Source organism: Mesoplodon densirostris, chromosome 3, assembly GCF_025265405.1.
Source record: "Mesoplodon densirostris isolate mMesDen1 chromosome 3, mMesDen1 primary haplotype, whole genome shotgun sequence".
NCBI lineage: Eukaryota > Metazoa > Chordata > Mammalia > Artiodactyla > Ziphiidae > Mesoplodon > Mesoplodon densirostris.
The window spans coordinates 100,826,622-100,845,682 of NC_082663.1; the positions used below are offsets into that span (position 1 = coordinate 100,826,622).

General features: G+C 39.8%; 1 pseudogene; it reads right to left on the reverse strand.

Moving 5' to 3' along the window:
- LOC132486817 (protein FAM170A-like) overlaps positions 1–19,061 on the reverse strand; it is a 33,681-nt pseudogene that overhangs the window by 13,954 nt on the left and 666 nt on the right.

A 19,061-nucleotide genomic window follows, 5' to 3' on the forward strand; every position in this document is an offset into this window, starting at 1 on the left:
CATTAGTCAGACTCATCAGGAAAAAAAGGGAGAAGATGCAAATCAACAGTTAGAAATGAAGAAGGAGAAGTAACAACTGACACTGCAGAAATACAAAGGATCATGAGAGATGACTACAAGCAACTCTATGCCAATAAAATGGACAACCTGGAAGAAATGGACAAATTATTAGAAAAGCATAACCTTCCAAGACTGAACCAGGAAGGAATAGAAAATATAAACAGACCAATCACAAGTGCTGAAATTGAGACTGTGATTAAAAATCTTCCAAGAAACAAAAGCCCAGGACTAGATGGCTTCACAGGCAAATTCTATCAAACATTTAGAGAAGAGCTAACACGTCTCCTTCTCAAGCTCTTCCAAAATGTAGCAGAAGGAGCAACACTCCCAAACTCATTCTACAAGGCCACCATCACCCTGATACCAAAACCAGACAAATATGTCACATTGATAGAAAACTACAGGCCAATATCATTGATGAACAGAGATGAAAAAATCCTCAACAAAATGCTAGCAAACAGAATCCAGCAGCACATTAAAAGGATCATACACCACGATCAAGTGGGGTTTATCCCAGGATGCAAGGATTCTTCAATATACGCAAATCAATCAATGTGATAAACCATATTAACAAATTGAAGGAGTAAAACAATATGATCATCTCAATAGATGCAGAGAAAGCTTTTGACACAATTCAACACCCATTTATGATAAAAAGCATCCAGAAACTAGGCATAGATGGAACTTTCCTCAATATAATAAAGGCCATGTATGACAAACCCATAGCTAACATCGTTCTCAATGGTGAGAAACTGAAACCCTTTCCTCTAAGATCAGGAACAAGACAAGGTTGTCCACTCTCACCACTATTATTCAACATAGTTTTGGAAGTTTTAGCCACAGCAATCAGAGGAGAAAAAGAAATAAAAGGAATCCAAATTGGAAAAGAAGAAGTAAAGCTGTCACTGTTTGCAGATGACATGATACTTTACATAGAGAATCCTAAAGATGCTACCAGAAAACTACCAGAGCTAATCAATGGATTTGGTAAAGTAGCAGGATACAAAATGCGCAGAAACCTCTTGCATTCCTGTGCACTAATGATGAAAAATCTGAAAGAGAAATGAAGGAAACACTCCCATTTACCATGGCAACAAAAAGACTAAAATACCTAGGAATAAACCTACCTAAGGAGACAAAAGACCTGTATGCAGAAAAGTGTAAGACACTGATGAAAGAAATGAAAGATGATTCAAATAGATGGAGAGGAATACCATGTTCTTGGATTGGAAGAATCAATATTGTGAAAATGACTCTACGACCCAAAGCAATCTACAGATTCAGTGCAATTCCCATCAAACTAGCAATGGCATTTTTCACAGAAGTAGAACAAAAATTTTCACAATTTGTACGGAAACACAAAAGACCCTGAATAGCCAAAGCAATGTTGAGAAAGAAAAACGAGCTGGAGGAATCAGGCTCCCAGACTTCATACTATACTACAAAGCTACAGTAATCAAGACAGTATGGTACTGGCACAAAAACAGAAATATAGATCAGTGGAACAGGACAGAAAGCCCGGAGATAAAGCCATGCACATATGGTCACCTTATTTTTGATAAAGGAGGCAAGAATACACAATGGAAAAAAGAGAGCCTCTTCTATAAGTGGTGCTGAGAAAACTGGGCAGCTACATGTTAAAGAATGAAATTAGAACACTCCCTAACACCATACGAAAAATAAAGTCAAAATGGATTAATGACCTAAATATACAGCCAGACACTATAAAACTCTTCAAGGAAAACATAGGCAGAACAGTCTATGACATAAATCACAGCAAGATCCTTTTTGACCCACGTCCTAGAGAAATGGAAATAAAAATAAACAAATGGGACCTAATGAAACGTAAAAGCTTTTGCACATCAAAAGAAAACCTAAACAAGATGAAAAGACCACCCTCAGAATGGGAGAAAATATTTGCAAACGAAGCAACTGACAAAGGATCAATCTCCAAAATTCACAAACATCTCCTGCAACTCAATATCAAAAAAACAAAGAACCCAATCCAAAAATGGGCAGAAGGCCTAAATAGACATTTCTCCAAAGAAGATATAGAGATTGCCAACAAACACATGAAAGAATGCGCAACATCACTAATCATTAGAGAAATGCAAATCAAAGCTACAATGAGGTATCACCTCACACCAGTCAGAATGGCCATCATCAAAAAATCTACAAACCGTAAATGCAGAGGCTGTGGAGAAAAGGGAAGCCTCTTGCACTGTTGTTGGGAATGTAACTTGATACAGCCACTATGGAGGTCAGTATGGAGGTTCCTTAAAAAACTAAAAATAGAGCTACCATACGACTCAGCAATCCCACTACTGGGCATATACCCTGAGAAAACCATAATTCAAAAAGAGTCATGTGCCACAGTGTTCATTGCAGCTCTATTTACAACAGCCAGGGTATGGAAGCAACCTATGTGTCCATCGATAGATGAATGGATAAAGAAGATGTGGCACATATATACAATGGAATATTACTCAGCCATAAAAAGAAACAAAATTGAGTTATTTGTAGTGAGGCGAATGGAGCTAGAGACTGCTATACAGAGTGAAGTAAGTCTGAAAGAGAGAAATAAATACCCTATGCTAACACGTATATATGGTATCTAAAAAAAAAAAAGTTCTGAAGAACCTAGGGGCAGGATAGGAATAAAGACACAGATGTAGAGAATGGACTTGAGGACACGGGGAGTGGGAAGGGTAAGCTGGGATGAAGTGAGAGAGTGGCATGGACATATATACACTACCAAATGTGAAATAGATAGCTAGTGGGAAGCAGCTGCATAGCACAGGGAGATCAGCTCGGTGCTATGTTACCACCTAGAGGGGTGGGATAGGGAGGGTGGGAGGGAGACACAAGAGGGAGGAGATATGGTGATATATGTATATATATAGCTGATTCACTTTTTAATAAAGCATGAACTAACACACCATTTTAAAGTAAGTATAACCCAATAAAGATGTTAAAAAAGAAAAGAAAAGAAAAGAAAAGAACAGATTGAATCTGACCAGAACCCATGTGTAATCACAGCTCGGCATTTAACAACTGCTTTAATTCCTTATCATAAATATACAACCAGGCCAGAGGCATCCAACATTTATAATAAATATCAGTGACATGATAGTATCATCATGAGACCTCTGTGTATTCTTTCTGATTCAGATGAAACCCAAATTTTCTGTCTCCCCACAAAACTTACTTTTTCTATTTTCATGCATTGACTGCATAATTGATTTTGGAGAGCTGTTCCATCTGTGTTTTGAGTTGGGCTGAAGTAAGCAGTCTCCCTCTCAGTGGGTATGCCTACTCATAACTCGGACAAAATACAGCATGGAATACACATTGGATGTTTTGGTTTTATCTATCAGGTTGATTTACAAATGATGCCAGCGGTTGTATCGTCAAAATAGCAGCTTTCAAACTTTTTTCCCCCCCAGTGATTGATTCCTTTTACAAATATAATTTTCTCTAGAACTCCAAAGTATAAACTATATTATGAAAATACTGATTTGACAGGCAGGTAGCTGAAAATGGTAATGGACTGCTGTGTGCTCTCAGGACACTCTGCAGTTATTATTTACCCAGAAACCCATGGGAGGTATAGTAAGAAATCCCATTTCAAAATTGCATCAACAACAATGCCTAACTACTGCTTGTACTTTTTAAAAAAATTTTTATATTGTGCGGTACGCGGGCCTCTCACTGCTGTGGCCTCTCCCTTTGCAGAGCACAGGCTCCGGACGCGCAGGCTCAGCGGCCATGGCTCACGGGCCTAGCCGCTCTGCGGCATGTGGGATCTTCCCAGACTGGGGCACAAACGCGCATCCCCTGCATCGGCAGGCGGACTCTCAACCACTGCGCCACCAGGGAAGCCCTTGTATTTCTTATCATAAGCATCAAAGTCAGGGAAGAAGCACACAAAACTTCTAATAAGTACTAAAAGATTTATAACTAAGTAATATTAAAACATTATCTGTTAGAAATTAGTTACTGAGTAATTGACTATTATGTGATAAGACTGGGTTCCAGGCAGATGAGTCTGAATTTTACATGGTATAGAAATTGGAGGGGCATGTTATTGTAGAAGTGGGTTACTGATATGGGAAAACGGAATTCTCTTATTATATAAATCTTAGAGAAGGGACAGTTTACCGTGATAAACTTAAATGATATGTACTTAGCCAATTGTACCAATAGGCCAGTCTGTGCGATGTTCAAGGAACATGGATTTTCCATTCTCTGAGGTCCTATTCAGTTGCATGAAACCCAGAATGGTGTCTCATCTAACCCTTTATGATCCTGAAAACTGTTTTGTCACCCTGAAAATCCAGCATGATTCCCCAACATGATTGCAAAATCTGCCATTAATCAAGCAGCCCTTGTAACCTGGCTCTAGCAGTTTCTCACTATACCACTAGCACCATCTTGCCTCATTGCCCAAAGGTTGCATGATAAGACTAGGTACTGCACATGCCCAATATGGACTGGTTTAGCATGTAGGCTTTGACAAAGGCTTTCACAGACATGAGGACTTGATTACACATCTTTAGAAATGAGAGCAAACCAGGTACTGCTGTTTTAAAAAAATGACCAGGGCCAATCTACACACTTACTAATAAATAACATATTTAAAGTAAGGTCATTTATATACACAAATTTGGTAGGAGTCTTACACTGAGATTTGCAGACAAGAATGAGTTAACCAGACATGCCTTGCAAGGGGGTTCCAAAATGTGTTAACCTAACCAAAATGTGTTAAAACCTAATATATAACACTTGTGAGTCAGTGACTCCTAGAATATTCCCACAGTGTTAAAATATACATTAAAAATAAAAAATTTGGACTAAATTATTTGTATGTAACACCTGAAACAACTATGCAGAATTTTAGGGCTTCTAGAAACATAGCTTAAAAATAAATCCTAAAATGAGGTCCCTGGCTTGGAGAATTTGCATTATTGCCATTTTACCAATGGAGAAAAAGCAAACAAATCAAAAAGTGACTTAGGCATGATTACATAGTAACTCAATGGCAGGCCTGAAGAGTGGAACTCAGGGTTTCTGTGCTGAAATCCAGGAATCCAATGAGCTAAACTTCCAGTAAGTAGAGTATAGCACTGAAGTTCCAGACGACAGCTATATCATTGAGTTTGGTGTAAAATAAAATTCATTTCATTCAAGTGAGAACTGTTAGTTGCTCAAAAATAATATTGGGATATAACTTCCTATTACTTTGACTTTGCTCCTAATCCATGTCTGATGGCTTGGTAATGATAAAAAATCAAAGTGTAAAGTTATGTGCAGGAATACTCATTAGACTTGGAGGACAGAACCAGTAATGGGAAGGAATTGTAGGCTACTGTCTTAGGCTGTGAAGTCATTCATAATAAGTTTCTTATTAGCTTTTGGGCCACCATGTTGTACTGAATATCAAGCGTTAATCAACTCAGCTTGTAGACTGTAAAGTGTCTATAGGAAACAGAGTGTCATTTGATTTTCCCTAAAGTGATGCTGAAGCACATTGGCAATAGATTAACATTTTAAAGGACCATCATTTAAAGAAATGCTTTTCCTCAAAGAGTGAAATTCAGAACAACCTATTCTAGCCTTAAAGTTCGGATGGCTCTTTGTTTGCATCCAACTTCATTCTGATGGGAAATTTTGGACAGTCCCCTTCCCTCATTGTGGAGAGTCAGGGGGAGCTCAGATAAGGTGCTTGCCTTGAAAATGCATGATGAAGTTTGTGTAGTGAAGGAAGATGTAGGGGTGAGTATTCACTAAAGGCATTTAGTTTTCTCACTCAGAAGATAAGTTCAGATTTTCCCAAAAGGTAGGAAAAGATCTAGAAATGGAAGACAAAGCTGAGAGTAGAAGTAGGACAATGTGAGATCAGATGGGCATGGAGCATGGAAGGATCTCTTTTTCTCTTGGTTGATTTTCAACTGGTTTATTGGCTTTATTGGTGTGTTAGTTTTGGAGAGAAGGTGTGAACGTAGGCTTTGTGTATGTACAATGTTCTCGTTTCCTTTTACTGAGAATCTCTGGTACAGGGTGGGATTAGGATCAGTGATAGTGGGTATGAGTCAGCAAAGGAACAGATCTCAAGAAATAGTTCAATTGAAGAATTTTAATAACGAACTAATAATTTCATAAGAAGATAGGTCATGTTTCAGCCCACAAAGGGAATATTTTATTGAAAAATACACTCTCTCCATAGTATGTGCTTGTACCCACTGGGGTAATTCTGGGAGTTAGATAATGCTTTGAAGTTAGTTGGGTGGTTTGAAGGTTTCTGCCACTCTGTTCCTGAAAAGGTGTTTTTCATCTTTCTTTTTGATAATAATGCTTACAGGCTTTGTAGAGTAGATACAATGATGCAGAATAAACTCAATAGATAGAACAAATAGGTAGCTAAAATACCTCTCAATGGAAGGGGACCAAATGCATTGTGAATAACCAAGTGTTCATTTTATTCCAAGGAGGGGGTTGGGTAAATGACCCTGGTTCTGTGCCAGATGTTGTTTCAAAACTGGAGCTAGTGGCGATGGAGTCTTGCTGTGTCACTTCAGAAAGGACGTGTTGACTACCATTGTCAGTCTGTCTGGTGGCAGTCTTTGTCGTCGTTCGCCACAGCCGAGAAGGCAGGCGTCTCACACAAAGTTGTTGAGTTGACAGATGTTTCTTGCGTGGAAGCTCCGAGTTAGCTACCTTTGTGGAGTTTCCTATCCAGCTCAAGCTGGGACTACAGGAACCATTCAGCAAATGAACACTGACTCTACCAGCTGTTCCACCTACAGCACACGGAGGCTTTTCAGCTTGTCTGAAGCCTGGTACAATTTGTCTGCACAGGTGCTGCAGGTGGAAAGGTATTAGACTTTCATTAACGCTGGCATTTCACTAGAGGCATTCAAGCCTCCCAGAGCTGGAAAGGGTTGCACTCTTAAATGTTAGGATTCAAAGGACATTCAGATCTTAAGGAGAGAAGCAGGGACATGTAGGCAATGGCCCTCTTTGTTTATAATGTCTCCTTGGTTTCTGAACTCATTCAGTGTTTTGTCCTCCCCTGTCGCTCTGGATGCTGCCGTGCCAGATTCATTAACTGATTAACCCCCCTTTTCATTTTCATGTGAAATGATTCTAACGTTTAAGTAATGAACCCTGGACTCACTGGTGTGCTGCTGACCTTGGGCTTGTTTTGAATTTGCTAGCTGGCTGCAGTTTACTCTTCAAGCCTTGCCTAAATTTATCATTCTGTGATGAGATATGAAGAAAATCGGTTAGAAATGGTCCAAAAGACTGAACCAATACAGGAATGGATGATTTTTTTCACCCAAACAGAGATGGAAGAGAGGGAAGTAGGATAACTGCATCTTGGTGGGACATGGCATGTCTGAAGTGAGTGGGAAAGGGAGACGAATATGGAAATTCTTTAGCCCTTGCAGTAGAGACTGGGGGTAGAGGGATAGCTTTAAGTTCCCTTTAGTTGATTTAAGAAATGATTTTGTCCTCACATCTGAATGGTCTGAGTACAGATCCAAGTTAATTACAGTGGAACCCGTTGGACTCCTGATGTTATGGTGAGTTGGCTGCATAAGATGGGTCTTTGATTCTATTCTGTGTTTCTGTTAGAAAGGATGTTAGGATAGTGACGTATCTTAGGGGTATGAGTGCATTGTGCTGTGATACTCCTTCTTTTCTTTCCTTCTCTCCCCACCTTCTTCCTTCTCCTCAGAACATATAGAAGCCAGAAATGTCCTAACCTCTTTCTACCTTCAATTTCTAAAACTTTGACCATGTCCCTGGCTCTGTGCCAGGTCATGTTGCTTCATTACCCCATTTACTATCCTCAGCAAGCAGCAGAAGTAAGCATCATCAGCACCACGTTACAGACAGAAAGTTGAGGCTCAGAGAGGTAACGACACTCATGTCAGGTCATGTAACTAAGAAGTGATAAGGCTGAGATTCAGATCCGTATCTCAGTACAACAGCCGCCTTTCCCCCACGTGACTGAGGTGCATGGACTTTCAATCTGTGTTTTCTTTAAAAAACTTTGGAGAGAGACCAAGTCCTTGACTTGGGTTAGAAAGGAGTTTCATGGACCTGAATCTCAAAACGCTTAAATTACTGAAATAACAAACAGTAAGAAGTCCAGACCTTCTCCACATTTGGAGTCGTTGTTCTTCCCATAGTCTTGTGTCTGTTTCATCAAATATGAGTTGATTATGTTTCAATAAAAAAGGCCACTGAAACATAAAGCTGGGTGATTTAAAGTCATCTTTCGAGGCTTGACAGTCAGTGAATGTTTTATTCTCCTCTGTTGCTATGTCACAAGGACAGACTTAGATCTGATTATAAAATGCAATTGTATTCCTCTCCGTATTCTACACAGCAAGTGTTATTAAGCCGTGGTGACCTTTACTCACAAGAAACGTGGTTGGCGAGTCACAGAAAGTGTGAGCAGTTGCTGCTCCCCCATGAAGCCCTGCTCCTGTGAATGGAGAGATGTCTTTTGGGTAAAATGTAGCCACCTAGGAGGATTTAGGAAGGTTGAATACTGAGAAGTAAAGTGATGTGGGTCTTATGGATGGTTGTTGTGAAGTAGATCATTTGTCTAAATCCCAAACCCTGAAATGGCTATCTCTATGAAATGGAACATAGCTTTTATGATATGAATATTCAGTGACCTGACATCAATAAAAAGAGGAATAAAAAGAAGAAAAGCACATAGGTCAATTACTTTTTTCCCACCCGGAGAGGTCTTTGCCGCTGAAGCTTGGCATGCCTCTGGACGCAGAGCATCCTTCTGGTGTGTGCTTCAGGCATTGTGCGCAGGTGTCTGGTTCCCATTGTGCTGCCAGTGGGCTGGGGGGCCACTTGCTGATGGAGCTCATTGGCAGCTCTTTGTGTATCTTCCTGCTGTTCTTACATCCCACAAAGCATCATGTCTTTATCTTCTTCCTTCACTGCCTACCTCAGGCACAGCAGGGGCTTGGATCCTCTAGCACCACCATGAACTTGAGAGCTTTGCCTCTGCTCTTAAATCTTGCCAAAAGCTTAATTGACACGTTTTCTTGAAAATTCTTTTTTACGTTATAACTAAATCTTTTGGAGCTTTTTCCAGGTTACTTTGTTGGAGTTTTCTCTTACTTGCTGTGAATTTGCTCTTAGTTCTCAATTCGTGGAAGTATCAAATTTGGTCTGTCTTTTATTCATGGTTAATTTTACGTTATTCATTTTCCATTGATATTTTAACTCCTTTAAGCATATTTAATGGTGGTACACGTCATGCCAAACACGTCTGAGTTTCTCAGATCCATCTGAAGCAGAGAGGATGAAAAAAAAATCAGCATCTTCACTTTTCCAGAGGAAGGGGGGCCAGACCTTCTAATATTGTAAAATGTGTGAAATCATTGCTGTCTCCAACCGCAAGATTGTTTCAGCATCCATGAGGCAATTTTATGTGTTTTTGGAATGAGATCCTTTAGTTTCTCTCTGTATTACATTTAGTGTCTGATAAACAATCCCTACTGTCTACACTTTTGTCCTGTTAGTAGTCTAAAGACTTCATTCTCACAAACTGTATCTCCCCTGTTATAATAAGTAGTTTGATGTCTGTTATAAGTAGCCTTGCCAGTAATGTTCGAGAATCATCAGGTTCACTAAAATCCCTTTGGGCTGAAATGTTTTCAGTATTCCTGCTCACCTCATTGTGTTCAACCAGCCCTTCTAAGCTTTCTTTAATGTTTCCATTGATTTTCTTCCTAAGTCACAGTCCCTATGACCAGTCCTGCCATTGCAGGTGCACTCAGAGTTCACCCTGGTGGATCACAGGTTCTCATGTCTATCAGATGAAGTGGGATGATATTGTAAAGAAGAAATACGTTAAGTCCGTATGGCTGGCATCTCATGAAACTCACTTGGCCTGTGGGCTAACATGCTTTCATGATTTTATAGTCTTTGTTTTTAAAAAATGTTTGAAAACATTGTGGTAAAATATACATAACATGTAATTTACCATTTTAACTATTTTATAAAAAGGTATACACTTCAGTGGCATTCACACTGTTGTGCAACCATCACTACTATCCACTTCGAGGACTTTTTTCATCTCGTAAGATGGGAACCCGGTACTCATTAAACAATAACTCCTCTTTCCTCCCTTCCCCCAGCCCCTGGCAACTATCATTCTACTTTCTGTCTCTATGAATTTGACTATTCTAGGTATCGTATATAGGTGAGGTAATATACAGTATTTGTCCTTTTGTGACTGGCTTATTTCACTTGACATACTATCTTCAAGGTTCATCCATGTTGTAGCATGTGTCAGAATTTCTTTCCTTTTTAAGGTTGCATAATATTTCACTCTAGGTGTATACCCCATTTTCTTTATCCATGCATGCGTTGATGCACAATTGGGTTGTTTCCTCCTTTTGGCTATTGTGAATACTACTGCTATGAATGTGGGTGGGCAAATATCTTTTCACATCCTTGCTTTCAATTCTTTTGGGTATATATCCAAAAGTGGAATTGTTGGACCAGATAGTAATCCTATTTTTAATTTTTTGAGGAACTGCCATACTACTTTCCACAGTGTTGCACTGTTTTATATTCCCACCAGCAGCGCACAAGAGTTCCGATTTCTCCGCATCTTCACCAATAGTTATTTTCTGTTTTTTTGATAATAACCATTCTGACGAATGGGAAGTGGTGTCTCACTGTGGTTTTGATTTGTATTTCCCTAATAGTAGAGATGTAAAGCCATCTCTTCATGCGCTTATTCGATATTTGTATATTTTCTTTGAAGAAATTCCTATTCAAGTCCTTTGCCCATTTTTAAATTGAGTTGTTTGTTTGTTTTGTTGTTGAGTTGTAGGAGTTCTGTTTGTATTCTTGATATTAACCCTTTGTCAGACATATAATTTGCAAATATTTTGTTTCATTCCAAGAGCTGCCTTTTCACTTTGTTGATAGTACAACAGTTGGATGCATAAAAGTTTTAAATTTTGATATAGTCCAATTTACCTATTTTTTTCTTTTGCTGCTTCTGCAGCCTTTGTCTTTTTAGATTCAATCTTTTATAGTGTTTTTATCTTGAAAGAATAATCTTGGTTATTTTACTCTTTCCTCAAGATTCATAGGGCCTCCCTGGTGGCGCAAGTGGTTGAGAGTCCGCCTGCCGATGCAGGGGATACGGGTTCGTGCCCCGGTCTGGGAGGATCCCATATGCCGCGGAGCGGCTGGGCCCGTGAGCCATGGCCGCTGAGCCTGCGCGTCCGGAGCCTGCGCGTCCGGAGCCTGTGCTCCGCGACGGGGGAGGCCACAACAGTGAGAGGCCCGCATACCGCAAAAAAAAAAAAAAAAAAAAAAGATTCATGTTATAGACCTTTACTTAACCTCACTGCTAAGCATGCTTTTCACTCTCACAGACACTAAAATCTAGCCTGGAGTGTTGCTCCACGCGGAAGGTGAGTGGGCAGGCTGCAAGGGACCTTACATCCCCATGCTTTTACTTAGGCTTTCTCTAGGTTGAAGTTGTGTTATAAACAATAACGTATGATTTGGTTTGTTGGATAGCCTCAGAATTCCACTTTCTTTTCCATCCATGTATTCACTGTTCATTGGTGCTTGTATTTTCTATTTGTGCAGTTACTTTTCTATTAGTGTTATCTGAAAAATTAATGAGTATTCTAGATACCCTCATCTAGGTCAGGGTTTTTTTAACTTCTTTCTTTAAAGCACTTGAACCCCTTTTCTAACAAAAGCTTAAGTAGAAGCTCAGTACAGTGGGTAGGAGCAGTGGTTACTCAGGAGCAGGGAATGAAGATGTTCAGCTCACTGCTTTCCCTCCTCCAGCCCTTGAACCTTTCCCTTTGAACCTGGATGGAGGCTCTGTGGAGCCGAGTTTGCTCAGGACAGAAAAGCCTGTTGATAAGGCAGGAGATGAGTTACAGTCATTCACTTCCCACTTCTCCAGTCCTACTTACATCAAAGCAATTCAACTTTTGTATGGTAAATGTATTTAGGAATCCATGTACTATTCAGCTTAAACTACAGGGTCTCTCAAACTGGAAATCAAATAAACAAACATCCCCCCACCCCCTCAAAAGAACCAGGTTTCTCTGCCTGAAATTGTTGTTCAGAAACCTCCAATCGACTTTACCGACCAAAACGATAACCCACACATGCCAAGGACTTGTAACCATGATACATGATACACTTCTTGGGACACCCCATTGTGCATAGTGACCCATTTTATTGATGAGTACTTCACATAGGAAGATTCAAAAGCCAGAGGAGAGTCCCCTGGTAAGGAGGCCACCTACTGAGACACAGGAAACTTAATTTTGATCCACAGACATTTTAAACTAGAAAGGAACTTGGAGATCGGCAGTCCAAGAGGCAGCAAGAGTGGTGTGTTTGGTTTGCACAGAATTTAAAAAATTAGTTGCCAGCATTAAAGAAAAAACCAGCAGTGTTTATATAAACATTACAAATAAAGATAAAAATCTTGATTTTAGCCTCTCTTGGAAAAGTCATAACATGTGACACTAGGCCCATGGTCCTGTATGGCACTGATGAATTACAGGAGGCCTTTTAAAAATGCCAGTGTCGGGCTTCCCTGGTGGCACAGTGGTTGAGAGTCCGCCTGCTGATGCAGGGGACACGGGTTCGTGCCCCGGTCCGGGAAGATCCCACATGCCGCGGAGCGGCTGGGCCCGTGAGCCATGGCCGCTGAGCCTGCACCTCCGGAGCCTGTGCTCCGCAACGGGAGAGGCCACAACAGCGAGAGGCCCACGTACGACAAAAAGAAATTAAAAATAATAAAATAAATCCCAGTGTCCAGTCTGCATCCCAGACAAATTAAATGATATTCTCTGTGGTTAGCACTCAGACGTCAGTATATATTTAAAAAGTTGTACTAAAAACACATGACAGTGATTATCATCTAAGTCATTTTAAGCATACAGTTTAGCGTTTTAAGTGTATTCACATTGTGGTGCCACAGACTTCTAGAACTTTTTCATCTTACAGAACTGAAACTCGATACCCATTAAACACTAATTCCCCCACCCTCCTTCTTCCAGCCCTTCCTTGGCAACCACTTTTCTACTTTCTGTTTCTATGATTTTGAGTACTCTACATACTTCATATGAGAGGAATCATACAGTATTTGTCCTTTTGTGACTGGCTTATTTTGCTTAGCATCATGTCCTCAGGATTCATCCATGTTGTAGCATTTGACAGGATTCCCTTCTTTTTTTTTAAGGCTCTATAATATTTCATTGTTTGTATGTCCATTCATCTGTGAAGGAATATTTTGTTTGCTTCCACCTCCTGACTATTGTGAATAATGTTGCAGAGTGTGCAGATTTATTTCTGAGATCCTGCTTTGAATTATTTTGCATATAAACCCAGAAGTGGGATTGCTGGATCATATGGTAATTTTATTTTTAATTTTTTGAGGAACTTCTGTACTATTTTCTATAGTGGCTGCACCATTTCTCATTCCCAGCAAGAGGGCACAGGGTTCTAACCTCTCCATGTCCTCTCCAACACTTGTTATTTCTGTTCTTTTGACAGTGGCCATCCTAATGGGTGTGAGATAATGTCTCATTGTGGCCTTGATTTGCATTTCTCTTAAGTTTAGTGATGTTGAGCATCTTTTCATATGCTTGTTGGCCATTTGTATATCTTCACTGGAGACTTGTCTATTCAAGTTCTTTGCACTTAAAAAATCAGTTATTTGTGGGGTTTTTTTTGTTGAGTTGTGGAAGTTCCTCAGATATTTTGGATATTAATCCCCTATTAGATATAAGATTTTCAAATATTTTTCCCATTCCAATGGGTTGCCTTGTCATTCTGTTGATTGTTTCCTTACCTGCATGGAAGTTTTAAAATTTGATGTAGTCCTATTTGTCTACTTTTGCATTGTTGTATGTGCTTTTAGTATCATATCCCAGAAATTATTGCCAAATGTAATGTCCTAAAATTTTTACCCTATGCTTGCTTCTAGGAGTTTTATAGTTTTGGTCCTGTAATTCTTTCTTTCTTTTTTTTGTTTTTTTTTTGCGGTACGCGGGCCTCTCGTTGTTGTGGCCTGTCCTGTTGTGGAGCACAGGCTCCGCACGCGCAGGCTCAGCGGCCATGGCTCACGGGCCTAGCCGCTCCGCGGCATGTGGGATCGTCCCGGACCAGGGGAACGAACCCATGTCCCCTGCATCGGCAGGTGGACTCTCAACCACTGCGCCACCAGGGAACCCCTGTACTTAGTTCTTTAATTTATTCTTTTGCAAGTAGATATCCAGTTTTCCAATATCATTTGTTTAAGAGATTGTGTTTTCCCCATTGTGTATTTTTGGCACCTTTGTCAAAAATTGTTTGGCCATATAAGCAAGGGTTAATTTTTAGACTCTCTACTCTATTAAATTGGTCTAAATGTTTTTCTACAAGTACCATACCACTTTGATTGCTGTTGCTTTGTACTGTGTTTTGAAATCAGGAAGTGTGAGGCTTCTAACTTTGTTCTTTTACAAGATTGTTATGGCTACTTGAGGCTCCATAAGAATCATAAGATATTTTTCTGCTACTGGGATTTTGATAGGAATTGCATTCAATTTGTAGATTTCTTTGGGTAGCATGGCCATTTTAACGATATTCCAATCCTTGAGCATGGGATGTCTTTCCATTTATATACAAATACAATCTTCCTTGATATGTTTAAGCAGTGTTTTGTAGTTTTCAATGTACAAGTCTTTCACCTTCTTGGCTAAGTTTATTCCTAAGCATTTTCTCCTTCTTGATGCTGCTGTAAATGAGATTATTTTCTTAATTCTCTTTCAGATTGATCATTGTTAATGTATAAAAATGCAACTGCATTGTGTTTGTTAATTTTGTATTCTGCAACTTTGTATTCTGCAACTTTGCTAAAATTATTTCTTGGTTTCAGCAGGTTTGTGTGTGTGTGTGTGTGCGTGTGTGTGTGTAATCTTTAGGATTTTTTGTGCCTAATATGTCATCTGTAAACAGAGATCATTTTACTTCTTCCTTTCAAATTTGGATGCCTTTTATTTTATTTTTTATGTGTCTGATTTCTCTGGCTAGGACATTTAGTACTATGTTGAATAGTAGTGATGAGAGTGGGTATCTTTTCCGTCTTCCTGGTCTTAGAAGAAAAGCTTTAAGTCTTTCACTGCAGAGTATGATGTTAGCTGTCGGTTTTTCATATATGGCTTTTATTATGTTGAAGTACTTTCCTTCTATTAATAGTTCGCTGTGTTTTTATCAGGAAAGGGTATTAAACTTTTGTCAAATGTTTTTTCTACATCAGTTGATATAATCACGTGGTTTTGTCTTTCCTTCTGTTAATTTGCTGGGTTACAATGATTGATTTTCATATGTTTAATCATCGCTGCATTTCATTTGGGCATGGTGTATAGTACTTTTAATTTGCTGTAAAATTCAGTTCTCAAACTTTTTGGGGTTGTGAATCCCATTGAGAATCTATGAAAGACATAGACTCTCTCTCGGGTAAATGAATTTCAGCACATAGAATATTTTAGAAATAACTTTGAAGGCTTCATAGCGTGCCCGGAAGTTCTTCTTGGGGTCCTCTAAGGACAACTAACCTTTGTTGTCTGATTACCGTGCTAAGAACTATGTGATGCATGTTACCTGAGTCATCTCAATTAATTCCAGCAATGACCTGATGAGAGAGGTTCTATGTTATACTCATTCTATAAGATGAGGAAATGGAGGAATTAAGCAGAGGAGCTGAGATGAAAACCTAGATAGTCTGGTGCCAGAGCTGGAGACCCATGGAGTTCAGTTTGAGACCCCTTGGTTTGGAGAATTTGATTTGATTCTAGGCTGAATTCTAATCTGAAGGAGCATCAAGAGTATTGGACAATTATGGGGGTTCTGAGTCACCAAGGGACTCAATGGTGTGATCCATAGATCAGCAGCTTTTGACATCACCTGAGTGCTTGTTACAAATGCAGGCACTCAGTTAACACCCCAGAACTCTAGAGTTTTAACAAGATCCTTCAGGAGATTTGTGTGCACATTAAAGGTTGAGAAGCATTGGCTTAGGCCCTGTGGCATTAACAATTTTGACACCCTCTGAGACCATTTCGAACTTAAAATTAAATTTTTGTTAGCTTTCGGTGATGTTGCTTATTGGTTCCTGGTGAACTGACTGATAGTGATGGTTGTGGGGAAGGTGATATCGGGAGAGGTGGAGTCAGCCCTAAATGAGTGTGTGTGACAGCAACATACTTGCACCCAGTATGTCCCCCTTCTCCGAGGTCACTGTAAGATCTCTTTCGAATATTCTTTTAAAATGATAGCATTCTAGAATTGAGAAACAAATGGATGAAAGTGCCATTCTCACTTGTTAGCTGCATGCCTTCCAGCAGCACAGGCTGATTCTGGGTAGTACTAGGCTATGGAGAGCCATCAAAGCTTCAAAAGGAAAAGCTTTCATCTCTCGTGACTATTTCCTGCCAGGCACCATTGCTGTGGTAGGTCTTTAAGGACCAGTGGGGGTGTGTCACTCCTGGGGAGCAGGTGTCCTCTGAGCTGATTGCCTGCGGCCCCCTCCTGATACCCTAACTCTATGACCCGATTTCTGACCTCCAATGTTGGCTGTTGTCTTAGAGCCCTGCTCAGCTTTGGCGTCAGTGCCTCCCTTGGAATCAATTGCCTCTTGGATTGTTACCATCTTCAGTTGGATTCTGCGAGTAATCCCTTTCTTGTTTTTGAACTCTAATAAGTTGAACTTCCTATGGCTAAGTGATGGCATATCCCTAAGCCAGAGCTTTTACCAAGCAGTAGTTCTTACACTCAGATCTCTCCTCATGTGGGACCTTCTTTGTCATCGAGAGCAGTCATTATGATTAATTCAGAGGATCACAGGAAAGGACTTGTTTTTAACCCTTTCAGGTACATTCTGGAATGTAGGAACATCCTGTAGAATAGTGAGGTTAAATGAGTACAATGTCCTCACAGACAGGCTTTTTTTTTTTTTTTGCGGTATGCGGGCCTCTCACTGTTGTGGCCTCCCCCGTTGCGGAGCACAGGCTCCGGACGCGCAGGCTCAGCGGCCATGGCTCACGGGCCCAGCCGCTCCGTGGCATATGGGATCCTCCCAGACCGGGGCACGAACCCGTATCCCCTGCATCGGCAGGCGGACTCTCAACCACTTGCGCCACCAGGGAGGCCCTAGATGAGAACTCGAGTCCAGCAAAGAGTTTGTAGTTAATTTAATAGGTTCTGGGATAGAGATTGGACTTTTGTGATGATGAGTGAAGAGATTATTATTTGGATACTAGGAGAGCTGTGTGTGCTTTTCTTTCTCTGAGCATGGAGTGTGAAATCTCTTTAGAGGTGTAACCATGAGCCCCAAATGAGAAGTCTCTTAAAACAAGAAAAACAAAAGGCGCTGCTAATCATTGTGATTCCTGTACCAAGAGTGCTCTGTGAAAGTGATGCTAAGAATTCCCCTTTACAAACATCATATGTCATTAGATTTTAAAGTTCAGTACAACTTCCTCAACTGATACAGCTGGAGGACACACTGTTTCAGAATGTTTAATATGGGGTTCTATATTTGAGTTAACTAGACGGGGAACACAGAGAGAAAATTGAAATTATAGACATTTATATGATTACCACTGAAGTATATTGATATTTGGCATGGAAATATTATCCCGTAAAATGCAAGGAAATGCACATCCTGGACATTAGACAAACACAGATACCATTGAATATGTGGGTCCTGAGAATTTTGCTTTTCCTTTAGTTACTCATTTGAAACAAGTGATGACTGAAAGAGTAAGCAATATGTCGTCAGCTCTTCAGCTGGGGGAATATTTCAGTGTGAGATGTGGATCCATTAAGGTCTTTTGATGTGTAGATTAATTTTTTTTATTAATTAGCCATTGTGCAGAAGTCAGAGCAAATGGCTGTTTTCCACAGGAATAGAGGAACCAGTGCAAACCTTGGAAATGTCAATGTGCCAACCACCTTGAAAAGGTTGTTCAATGGAAGGTCTTTTTTAAAAGAAATTTTGGTATAGTTGATGTACAATATTATATAAGTTATGATGCAGTGTTTCACGATTTTTAAAGGTTATGCTCATTTACATTTATCATAAAATATTGGCTATATCATTGGGAGATCCTAAATTGCAAGTTTACTTATGGTGCCTGGGAATGTTTCTTCATTGGGAAACACCTAATATAATTAAACTAAATTAAATTAATTCATACTTGGCTTAGTTCCAAAGAAGAGTCAAGCTGTTACAGATGTTGCTTTCCTAAAACTTAGGATAATTCAAGGTTGCCTAAGGAGACAAAGTGCATCAGTTGTGGAATCATCTGTGTGTCATCTGCTGATGTTTCACTAGTGATCATTGAATCATTCAGAATTCTATAAACAATATTCTTCCACCAGGGTAAAGAAGTCCGCACTGCAGTTCACTGTTTCTTGGCAGTTGTGAAAAATGCAATCGGAGAAGTTGTCAGGGACCTTAATTAAAGCTCCCTGAGTGAATCTTTTGCATATGCAAATTATCCTCACTGGAGAAGCCTCTGTTTACATACTGAAGGGTCTGACAAATACTGATTGCAACTGTCCGTGTATTTTGGGGTGTTTGTCTCAAGTACCACAAACACGTTTATTCTGGTGATATTCTGAAGGGAATGGTATGAAAATAAACTCTCTAGTGTTTCACAAGCTGATGTGTCAGCAGCCTTGAAATTGAGAAAAATGAGCTTTGAAAGGAAGAAATGGGTGAAGTTGGAGCAGGGGATTGGGGACCAGGAACAAGGGAAAGATAAAACATCAGTGAGTCACAGTGGTGGAAGGGCACTGACATTTTAATGGAAGAGAGTCCAAGAAAAAAGGAAATTAGAGAAACAAAGATAAATGAACAGAGAAGAAGTACTTGTCAATTTTTTCATCAGGATTTAAACTTTTTAAAAAGTATTTTT